Below are 13202 nucleotides of genomic sequence, written 5' to 3'. Positions count from 1 at the left end.
ATTTTGCAATGAATATTTAATAATAGTATTTTAATATAATATAAATAAATATTTATGAAGTTTGACTTGTTATGGTAGCATAAACTGTACATAAACGTTAAGTAAACTTGTAGAGACATTAAGTATTTTTCGGAATAAGAAGAAGTGAAAAATGAGCAACGCTTTCGCCGGGACTTGAACCACGGACCTCGTACGCCTTCGTAGTGTGGTGGTTTGCACCACACTAACAGTCAAATGTAATTTAAATTTAAATAAAAGTCAGGTATTACACAATTAATTTTAACGCGAAGTTGGCTCACGAACCTAACCGACGTAGATATTGAAATATTGGCAGCAATTAATGCAAAGCCGAGAAATTGAAGATATCAGAACTGGGAGAAAAGTAACGTGCGTCGACAAAGGCAGAAACAAGTTCTGAAATAAAATTCCCGATTTTTCCTTTAAATACTATCTAATTCTACCTCATTGATATTCTAGTCGGGAAATGGAAACGAGAAGTGACAGTAAAGATCCAAAACATAAGATTAGGCTGGTGAAAAAAATAATAGTAATAACCCTATAAGGTATTTCTCCCACCTTTCTTAGCATGCCTTCCTAGTGTAGTAGTCAGCACTCTAGGCGCATATTCCTGAAGTCCGTGGTTTGATTTCCAGAGAGAGCGTTGCTCATTTTTCATCACTCCTGCTTTATCAGTAAAAAGGTTAGAGCAACAAGGAAGAGATTACAAAAAACCACTGGAGAGAAAAGGGCCCATACAGACTGCTTTACCAAAGGGTACATGCACAATATCGGCAAAAGATGTATAAAGAAAAGAAAAAAGTATGGGACATGACATGGAACAAAATCACTGTCAGCTCTCCGTTCCGAACATATTTCGATCTAGCTAAAGGGAAGAGCATGGATCCATTACAGATAGGTTCAGGTTAAAAAAGACGATGGTACAATGACGAATACAATTGAGGATACAATTAGGGAAATAATGAGGTTCCATTTTCCAGAAGACGACCCCAACTAGGACTCTACATATCACGCAGATATCCACGCCCAATCAACCGAGATTCCAAACTCGGAAGACGATCAGATTTTCACACTCCGAGAAATGCAACGTACGATAAACTCAACACTCAGGCTCCTGGTCTGGATGGCCTCACGATTGAAAAACCATAGAAGAGCTTAGGCTCGCGGACGACGAACAAATTCTAGCCATCTTTAACAAGTGCCTTGAATTAGGTTATTTTTCAAAGGAATCGAAAAATGCAGAACTGGTCTTGTTCCAGAAAGAGGGAACTTACAGACCTATCTGCTTACTCTCAAAGTGGGACAAAGTTCTTTACAAGATGCTTACGCAGGGAATAACGTATTACTTGGTCAAAAACAAACTACTGAACTCAGCCCAATACGGATTTACTAAAGGGCGGAGCACCACCGAAGCCCTCAACCGTGTTCAGGACATCATCTTAAATGAAAGACAAAATAACCTCCATACGTGTATAATATCGCTTGACGTAGCGTCAGCATTCGATAAACTATGGTGGCCAGCTCTCAAAACAAAAGACCTGCGATGTCCAAAGAGTCTTTACCAATCACAAGCTACCTCACAGAATGTCAAGTGACCTACAAAAGAGACGCCCTAAATATCACGACGAATTACCACAAAGGAGCCCCACAGGGGTCTAATATCGGACCCATCCTGTGGAACATAATTGCAGACTCAGCGCTGAACATCAACTTTGGAGACAATGCCAAGATACAAGCTTACGCCGACGATATTATACTCATAATAGACGGAGGCAATAGGACAACAATAGAGCGTAAAGCAGATGGAGCACTCAAATTGCTTACAAAATGAAGTCAAGACAACAAACTGTGCTTCAGTATTGAAAAGACACAGATGATAGTCTTTCCAAAAGGTTCAAAAATAAACGCGAATCCACCACGGATAAAGTGGGAAGGACATCCACAGCGACGCCAGGATACCATTAAACACCTCGGATTTATGCTTGATAGGAAGTTCACGTGGGTATCACAGCTTACGGAAGTTCGAGATAAGACGCTTTGAATCATCAATAAACTAAACAGGATAATCACAGACAAGTGGAGCCAAAAAGGTCGCCTGTTTATACATTAGAAAGATCAATCTACCGAATTCTACACTACAAAGAGGACCTTCATGCTAAAGAAGATTTACATCTATTCCATGCCAGCATAGAAGGCTTCCAAGACCCCCTGTCTTTCACCCAGGAGATCTATACATCCTTCCCTGGTGCAAATCGCCACCCTCAGGACAACAAAAAGAGATTTTCTCTGACGGATAAAAAATTTGAGGACGAGTAGGGGTAGCGTTCACTGTCTTTTTGAAGAATGAAGAAATTTATCAAGCACAATTCCTTCTAAGCAACCACGCTTCAATCTTCCAAGCTGAGTCCCTCGCTCTAAAAGAAGCAGCACCATGGTTAGGTACGCAACCAGCAGCTCACGCTTCAATCTTCACACATAGCATGCGCATTCTGAATGCGCTGAATTATTTTCCTTCAAAACATCCTCACACGGCAGCACTTAGAGAGGTCCTCTTGACGTTAGGCTCCTCCATCCCTTTAAAGATCAGCTGGATTAAAGGACACTCCGGATAGAATCGCAATAAACGAACTGATGAACTAGCTAAGACCGCAGCTCTCAAACCAGAAATTGACAAGTTCCGCTTTCCGCAGAAGTTGCAAAAAGGCTCCTCAAGACAACATTTCAGGAGACATGGTCATCACGATGGCAGGAAGAACAGACAGGAAGATTTACTTACTTCTTCCCAATACCTACTCTCAAGAGGTTCAAATGCAACTGACTCTTCCTCCAGGCCTGTACCAACCACGGGAAGGTCCCAGCGTATTACAGACGATTCCTCAGACGGGAAGTCAACTGTTCTTGCGGTTTTCGCGGGGAAGACTTGGACGCACTTCATTACCTGCTCTCCTGTCCTCTGACAGATCACCTTCGACAGCAATTCTTTCCTTCCGACTACATCACATATCCTATGAATATATTATTAACGGACTATTTCTGCAACAAGGGCATCTTAGAGATAATGAAGCAAGTGAATGAAAATAATTATATCCAAGGAACTGAAGATTAATGTAAAATGTAGAAAGGTGTCCTAACCGTCAGATTGCTAGCAACGACTAGGATGACTTCCTAATCCTGTAGTGCCATTAACTTAGTTTGGAGGAACAGGTAATTTAAAGTGACTATATATCACTCTTGCTTCCAAAATACCTAATATCTCTACAGTGGCACGCTAACTAAAAGTGTCGTGGATGATGATTTTCCTGACCCAGGATTTGGCGATTGGGTGCCCTAAAATTCCCAATCGCCCTTTAAAAGAGGGGAGTATATAATGTATTTATCCCACCTTCTTAGCATGTCTTCGTAGTGTAGTCGTCTGCACGCTGGGCTCGTATTCCAGAGGTCCATGATTCGATTCCCGGCGAGTGCGTTGCTCTTTTTTCATCTCTCCGGCTTCCAAAAAATCCTAATGTCTCTATAACCCTACATATTTAATAATTAAAATAGGCTTATTAATTATTTAATAACAAATGAAAAATCAAAGATTTGATTTCTGAAGATGACAGCTTCACACTTAGCAATAATGATGAATGTTATTACTGCATTACTGCGTTCAAGTCAATGTAATGAACTTAGTATTAAGTTGAAAGCATTTATGTTAATGTGTTTAAATTAATGTTAAATGCATTGCTGCGTTTAAGTTGTTGTTATGAAACCCGAACAAAGCCTGTTTGTAAACTGATTGTTCTTCACAAAATAAATAAATAAATAAATAATCATTTATTATATAAATGTTAATTTATATAATAAATAAATAATAAATAATACGGATCTTATCGGTTTAGAAAAGTTTGATTAAGAGGAGTAAAAGTAAATAAGCTTTCAAGTTTTATATTATGCAAAAACGGGCGTTTTTTTAACATTTTGTGTGTTAAAATGTGTGTACCTTTATTTATTAAATATCATTTAAACCATAAAATTCAATTCAACAGCAATATCACAAAGAAAGGAAAATAAATAATATAAATATCTGTGTTTAAAATTAAAAATAATATATCGCACGTAAAATATCCGTGTTTGAAAGAAGCACGCGATATCAATGTTAATGGAACGCTTTGAAATCATTGAGTTTGCTAGTCAAAGATTCGTTTAAGTTTTATAACATAAGAAATAGGTAATAAAACCAATTCCAAATTCCAAATTTGGGCTTCCAGATGACCATATTCGCAGGAGCATTACGTTATTCAAAACTGGATGGCCCTAGGTAGGATTGTTTTATCACAATGCGAGAAACATATATACATTCATGCAGATTTTTCATTATTTAATTTCTTTAAATATAATACAGGGCTCTAGTATTTGGTGGCAACAATTTGAAAAGTGATTGAGACTTTTACAGTGAACCTAAACGAAATTCGTACCCCTTCTGAGCTAACACTTCGTTGAGCTAAAAAAAAGAAAAAAAAAAAATATTATATACCCTTTCAAAGTAAATATATGCAAATATCTTATAAAATAAAGACATATAAAAGACAACTTTATAAAAAATTTAGACGACTATCGCCAAACTCAAAGATAAATTTTACAAAAGTTCAGAGCAATTAATATGTATAACGAACCAACCCATTCATGATATTCTAGTTTTAAAATATTATGACCGACGTGTTCAATTTCCATCATTTGTCCATTCTTTCACCTGCAGCAAGGTTTCAGAAACCAGAATCCAAAGAAAAGATTTCCGTTAACGAAGCTTCCTCATAATCAAGCTAAACAAAGCATGAATGGATAAAATAAAATAACTGAAATCCAACTTCCACTGCATAATATAAGCAAATCTTTCGACCTTTGAAAAACCGCACAACAAAATAAAAGGTCTTCTCATTACGTCCTTTGTTAAACAAGCGCCCTCTAGCGCGAGCTTGGAAACTAACAGATGCCTGATTTGCGAAGCTTGTGAGAGCATGTCTGCTTATAAAGAATGACCGAAGAGTAAATAATAGGGGAGATAACAAATGATGAAAATAGGGGAAATGACTTGAAGGTGAGCAGGAAATAAAGCATTTTCCGATGGTTTAAGGACAACAAGCGATCAGTCTTTTTGAAAAAGGAAAACAAAACAGCAAAACTCGCAAAACCAAAGAAAGATGCCTAAGTGTTGAGGTTCGTTAGTCGCTATTTTAGTTGCAAGGTATTATTGAAGCATGTTAATCTTATATATGTCAAGCTATAAAGGCATTTAATTGGCACCCGGATGTACAGCCTTGAGGTATTTCTTCCTACCCAGCTTTTTTTTATATTTCGGAATAAGTTTTGCTTTTTCGTGAGTTGTAATGGCGTTGCAAGTATTCTGCATGTAAGTGTCAACTTAAAAAGCCATTTATTACTTTAAAATGAGCTTTCTTTTTACCCACCTATCATATGTTACAACGGTTAAGTACTTTCAGACATAAAAACTTTTAACTTTTTTTTAAATTTAAATTTCTGTATTTCAACACTTTAAGCTTTCAAAAAATCTGATGTGTACACCACATCACTTCCTTGTACGGAATATTAAATTATATGCATTTTTTCTTGCATTTCATTAAACTTATTGGATTGAATTAAATCTACTTCGCCGACAGCGCATAAACCACAATAGAATAAATCCATTCTTTAAAATTCACTTTATTTGTTCACCATAGCGACACTCCGGCGCTAGGTTTACTTAACAGTATTATATTTCGTTCATATTATAACTCAGAATGCACAAAAGCTATATTATTTAAAGAATTATCTAATCGTTGCCACATGTTCTATTCAAATACTATAATAAAGCTAGAATGAAGTATAAAAGAAATTAAGAAAACAAGACAAAAAAGAAACTGTTTTTTACGGACGATTGAGTATTTCTCATTCAATTAATTCAGTTCTCACTTCGAGAGAAAGCAAAAATACATAAAAACTCAAAATATGTATATTAAAAATTACGAAGTAAATCTTAAACACTTATTTCCTCGAAAAAATTCCAGAAAGGATTAAGCATGATTTAATTGGCAATAATAAATGAAGGCGTAATCTTTGTTGTTGCGAAGCTAAGTTTCTGTAGATTGGCAACAAATCCACTAGTCTGCTGTTTCAAATGTAAACAATCAATGGCCGCCATAAAAAAAAAAGGCTTAGCGGCACTTAAGTAACTTTAAAATTGTTGATAATTCTAAAAATATTGCGTACAAACTTACTAAAGGCATAAAAACCTTAACCGGAAGATAAAAAGAACATATTTCAAAGATTTTTAAAGCAAAAAATGCACAACTTACAAATATATAAGAGTAAAGAAACTGAGATCACTGATCCGGGTAACAGAGTGGATATATATATATAAATATATTTACATACGTTTCGTGCGGCCGATATAAACCAAAATGCGATGTTCATATCTACATGTTATAGCTGTCCTATATACAAAATTTCAACGTTCTGAGGCTACTCGTTTTTGAGTTATGCGAGATACGTACGTACGCACGTACGTACATATGTTCGTACAGACGCCAAGAAAAATTCTCTTCAGAATTAATTTTAAAGCAGTTTTATAATTTTTTGGAGGAAAAGACTCTTTTATTCTGTCCTTACGTACAGATATCATGCAAAAACATCGTTAAATTGCATTCGATATCGGTCAAAATGGATATTTTCGTTGAAATATGCTGCCTGAAACTTTTCGCGATTACAATACTTTCTTTTTACTTCGTACAATGAAGTAAAAAAGGGGAAAAATTTATTTTCCGGTATTGCATGTTTCAAACTGACGTAGACTCAAACTACCATTTCTTGTTTTAGCCCAAATGGGATATTAGACTCGAAAAAGGATTTTACGTTGAATCAATATAAACAGCGTATCACTTTTCAAATTGCTGCGAAGAAATATTATCGTTCTACATTATTTTTAAAGAATTAAATAATGATGAATCTGCATAAATGTATGCATGTTTCTCGCACCGTGAAAAAATAAAGTTACTTCAAGCCATTAAATTTTGAATAACGCAGCCCTCCACCCGGATATGTGCGCTCGAAAGCCCGCATTTTTAATTTCGTATTTACTTTACAATCTATTTCATATTTTGTAAAACTTTAACGAACTTTTGGTTAGCAAATTTAACGACATATCGAGGCGGGGTAACAGTATACGGAATAAAACATTTTTATCTCCAGCGAGCGAGACTGCCGATCGGAAAATCTAAAGTTGTTTTTAAATATTTTGTGATTTTGCAGGTGAATTTAATTTTATGTGAATTTAATTTAATTTTATGGTGAATTTAATTTTACGCCATATATAATTTAATTATATATGGCGTAAGTGCGAAGAAAATAATGCTTAATAATAAAGCTAAAAAGACAAAAAAAAAATGGATTAAGGAGGGAGTGCAACAGCAGACATGTAAACTGCGAATTATGCACCTATGCTGCTATGCTGCTTTTAAAATTTTTATAATTTTGTTGGTGAATCGCATATGCGATTCGTAAGTGCGAAGAAAATGATATATAATTAATATCATAAATTTATTACCAAGTCAGTTCATGTAAACACAATATATTTTTTTGTGTTCAATTAACAAAAAATGTATAATAAGCCAAATAACGATTATTGAAGGAGTTAAAGCAATAAAAATCAGAGTATGTTCATTTGCAGGACTAGTTTCGAAGGTTTAGGTTTAGAACCTTCATCTTCATTGATATAATGAACGGAGAAAAGGCTGAAAATGGAAAAATGTATGCCGTCACTTAACACTACATTGGGCATTCTAAACATATGCTGTTATGTTGCTTTTAAAATTTATGAGATTTTGCTGTTAAATTGTATATGACGTGAATACGAAAGAAACAACACTTAACATTAAAGCTTGTAGACACATTAGGTTATTTGGGAAGCAGGAGAGATGAAAAATGAGCAGTGCTCTCGTAGGCACTCGAACCACGGACCTCTCGAATGCGCGTCGAGCGTGCTGACCACTACACCACAAAGGCATGTTAACCGCTTGCCTGATTATCCCGAGTTATCTCGGGTTCGTATATATTGCAGTTAATTTTTATCCCGAGAAAACTCGGGCGAAGCAGAATTTATTAGTACGATTTCTTTTATCACGGTTTTACTCGGCCTGGAGGAAATGAAAGAAAATATTCAGCTTTGATTGGCAGTTTGCCAAATTTTGTTGGTTGCGCGGTTCTTTTGGAGAGACTGGTCGCGTGTTTCCCTATTGTATAGTATACGTTGGCTTGTGGATTAGTAATGTATAAAGAAGGATGCATGCGTTGAGAAAAAAATAAAATAATGTCGATGATGCAAGATAGCGAAAGCGATGATTTTTCAGATAGTGATTATAAAGAGGTGGGGAAAAAAAAAGAAAGTGAAATCCAACGAGACAGTGTACTCTGTGCCCCCGTGAAAGAGATTCCAGCGGTAATCCAGTAAGAAAAGAGACCAGATACCAGTGTAGAACGTCAGGTATCACTCTGTGTTGTCCCTTGTTTCAAAAACAATCATACAAAGATTAATATTTAACTATTTTCGTTTGCCCGAGATAACTCGGGATAGTAAACTAATATTAAAAATAAATGCTTTTACACCTTCAAAAAATTAAAAATTCAACTTAAAACCTACATATTTTGATTTGTTTCGTTTTGTTGTATTTAATAATCAAATTAAAAAATGTGATGATTTTTTGCAATTTTTTTCAAAAACATTTGGGGAAGCGGTTAAGAAGGCAGGAGAAATACCTTATATACTCCCCCTTTCAAAGAGCGACTGGGGATTAGGGGCCCGAGTCACGAAATCCTGGTGGAGGAGAATCTTTATTCACCACCTTTTTTTTTTTTTTTAGTTCGGGCGCCATTGTAGAGACATTAGGTTGTTTTGGAAGCAGAAGTCATGAAAAAGGAGCAGTGTCCTTGCCGGGACTCGAACCTCGAACCTCTCGAATACGCGTCGAGCGTGCTGACTAGTACACCACGAAGGCATGCTATGAAGGCGGGAGAAATACTTTATAAGCTAAAAAGACAAAAAAAAAGTAAGAGTGTATGTAACAGCCGCACCCGTTAGAGTGCGAGTTCAGCGAGAACGTAAAATCCTTAACAAACTCTTTTCGGCGATCGTTTTAAAATTTCAATCGTTTTTCCGATTTTTTTATTGAATTATTCTTTTTATTACTTTCTATTCACATTATGCATTTTGATGGACCTTTTTTTTTTTAATATACCGCATAAAAATGTCGAACAAAGAAAACACACCAAAAAAAGGTGCGCGTAAAAATAGGTTTTAGTATATTGTTTTCTCCTAACTTCATTTTTACGTTTTTTCAAAAAGACTTATTTGAAGCAAAATCTCAACTTCAGGAACAAAAATTTTACATTTTTTATCACGGTAACATGCTGCAGAAATGAGATAAATTCCTAGACAGAAAATGCTAAATTACTTTCAGAACGTTTCACAATTAATTTCCTTGCTCGATAACGATAGCTATAGCGATAAATATATATATGTACTATGAAGTACTTGGAAGCCGCATGGAACTCGGAATATTTTTAAAGTTATATGAATAGTTAGGAAGTCTGATGGAATTCGAGGACTCTTTCCTACATTCCTAGGATTTAATTTTCTCCTCGAAATGATTCTGCTGGGTCAATTCCTGGAGGATGTAATTCCAGCCAACTCTAACTCACACACATGATTCAGATATTGGAAATAATTTCATCGATGACGTCAAAAACATCATACAGATGCGTCGTAGTTGTGATTAAGACGAAGAGAATTTTATAAATTTATGAAGAGCTGTCTGGAACTATTTGAGAATTCATGGATGTTTCAAGAAGAGTACAGTATTTCTTAAAATTTTACTTCGTACAAAACTGGAAGGTAAATTTAATTAAAGACATGTCATGCAAATTGAACTTTTCTTACCTTTTTTTTACTCTCTTCTTGAAATATGATTGCTACTCCGTATAAGAATAAAAATGTAACATTCGAGATTTATCTTGAACTGCATAGTTTATTTTAATAATAAGCTATCAACCATTTCCAGGTTCAGGAGAGGATTTTTTTGCTTAAAAATTTCATTTTTGTGCAAGTAAAGATATCTTATTGAGTTAAGTGAGTTAAGTATATTCTACAAAGTTTTCATAAAATCACGAAACCTTAACCTTAAGTAATGCATTTTTTTTTAAATGCATTACTTGCATGCTATTTAGAAACAAATGATATTTTACGCTCTTTGGATCGTTTCAGAATGTTAACTTGACAATAAAATTTGCGAATTTTTTTTTTTTTTTTTTTTTTTTTTTCCGAATTAAGAACGATTACCAAGATCTCTCGAAGTTTTCCGCGCTTGCAGTTTTCTTATACTTGGATTTTTTTCCTCTAAAGTTACCGAAATGGCAAATTAAAGACAAAAAATCAAAGATTAGAAGACCTAAAAGACTACATAATAGACGCAAATCAGACAATCCTTTATACGCTATTCCGACGAATGGCTTTTAAAGCTAAAAATTACATTGTACATTGTGTATGAATACATGAGTACATTGTGCATGAAATGTTAATTTATTAATTAATTGACTGTGAGGGCTCTGTTTAAAGATGCATCACTTTGTTGAGGGCATTTTAAGGGAAGCTTACTCGTACTGACTTTACAAAAGAAGAAATTAGGTAAACTTTATGCAGCTAGTACGTTTGCTTGGATTCAAACTAGCAGGAATTAGTGTTTAGCTGTTTTATCCAGTCTGCTACAGGTGGACTTGGACCAAGAAAAAGATTATTAGCTATTTTAAATTATCATGAAATGAGACTCATGATGATTGAAGGGTCAAATTACGTTCAGATCAACACTTGCGATGCTGGAGCTCAATTAAGTGAAAATCAGTGTTTAGCTGCCTTCTACAGTTTACTACTGGTGGTCTTCGACCAAGCAAGAGATTCTTTGTGATTTTAAATTATCACTAAATGAGACTAGTGATGGTTGAATGGTCAAATTACGTTCGGATTACCACTTACCATGCTAGAATTTGATTAAGTAAAAATCAGGGTTTAGCTGTCTTATCCAGTTTGCTACAGGTGGACTTCGACCAACAAAAGGATTCTTGGTGATTTTAGATTATTGTGAAAGGAGACTTTTAATGGTTGAGGAGTTAAATTACGTTCAGATCACCACTTGCGATGCTGGAGTTCGATTAGGTAAAAATCAATGCTTAGCTGTCTTATTCAGTCTTCTAATGGTGAACTTCGAACCAAGAAAAAGATTCTTATTGATATTAAATTATTACGAAATGAGACTGATGATGGCGGAGTGGTCAAATTACGTTCGGCTCGACGCTGGAGTTCGATTAAGTAAAAATCAGTGTTTAGCAGTCTTATCCAATCTGCTAAGAGGGGACTTCGACCAAGAAAAAGATTCTTAGTGATCTTAAAGTATTACGAAATGATACTGATGATATCTGAGTGGTTAAATTACGTTTGGATCGCTATTTTTGAGGAGTTCGATTAAGTAAAAATCAGTGCTTAGCTGTTATATTCAAGTTGCTAGCAGTGAACTTCGATCAAGCAAAAGATTCTTAGAGATTTAAAATTATTACGATGCTGAGACGTTAGGTATATTTTTGGAAGCAGGAGAATTGAACATTAGTAACGCCTTCGCCGAGAACCAAACCACGGATCTCTGGAATATCGGCGCTGCGTGCAGAGCCACTACACCACCAAGGCACGCTAGGATGGCGGGAGAAATATTACAACGAAATGAGACTGACGATGGGTGAGTGGTCAAATTACGTTCGAATCACTAGTTGTGGATTACGATTAAGTAAAAATCAGTGTTTAGCTGTCTTAACCAGTCTGCTACTGGTAGACTTGACCAAGAAAATGATTTTTAGTGATGATTTTAAATTATTACGAAATGCGGCTGATCGTGGTTTTGTGGACAAGTCACATTCGGATCACCAGTTGCAATGCTGGAGTTTGATTAAGTAAAAATTATTGAATAGCAGGTAACATAAAGTATCATTTAATAATTTTTCATTTATATTAAATTAGTAAAAACGATCATGAAAGTAAAAATGAAATAAAATGTCGCGACTTTTAATATCTAATCCAAAGTATTTACAAACGAATAAACGAAAAGATAGCATTCCTATTTAACTCTCAAAAGACTAAGTGTATAATTATAAACCTATGAAATTCCCAGAAACTCTTTTATTAGAAAACTGTGTGTAGGTAGGAATGATAGAATCAGCAATTACAAGCTGATAAAACAATCCAAGTGAGTAATAATGTTTAGGTTGTGAACAATAAATAAATAAATAAATAAATAATATATTGTTAGTACTTCTGAGCGCATATCGTGTATGTGAGGGGAAGTAGAAAGAAATTTCGTTAATGTATTGCATTAGAATACTAAGTTCCATTTTTCAGATGAGATTCTCAACCTATTACCATAAATTTCAAATACGGATATTATTATTTTGGCGATGAAATGCTTAGCAAACATTTCTAGTTGTTATGATGCTAAGATGTGATTTACTAAAAGCCATACACCTAAACCTTTATTGTTGCACAAGACTTTAAATTTGAATTCACCATGGCCTGCTAAATAGTTATTTCCAGAGTGCTGCCATTTAATGAAATTTAAAATCTTTAATTTAGGTTTTAAATTACAACTGCTTAACAAACCGAATTACTTAAAAATAATTAAAATATTTCTTTATAATTAAATCGTTATTTAAATTTTTATAATATATCTAACTTATATAATTTAAAATCATTTACCTTTTAATGAATTTAAGATTGATATTATGATCGTAATGTAAACTTTAGAGCTTATGAAGCATAAGTGTAATTAATAAATGTCTCTAATGCCATTTGTCCTGCGCTGTGATATAGAGTGATTTAGTTTTCATAATACTGGTAAGGTTTACAAAGAGCCTGCAGATGGTAAATTTATCATATTTTAAATTTTAACACACTAAGAAGACACTAAAAAGGTGCTCAACTAACATTAAAAAAATTCTTCGTGTCTTTTCCTGGGGAAAAGTTTTATTATTTAATTTATTGTTAATTTTTATGGCGTATAATGGAATATTGTACTTTTAGATGCAGGTTTTAGAAAATTATTGTACGGAGGCAAATGTTC

The sequence above is a fragment of the Stegodyphus dumicola genome, chromosome 4 (assembly GCF_044657685.1).
Source record: "Stegodyphus dumicola isolate Sdum_Otavi_A_Nest chromosome 4, ASM4465768v1".
Taxonomy (NCBI): Eukaryota; Metazoa; Arthropoda; class Arachnida; order Araneae; family Eresidae; genus Stegodyphus; species Stegodyphus dumicola.
The sequence above is the reverse complement of the archived record's forward strand: the minus strand, read 5'-3'. Positions refer to the sequence as shown.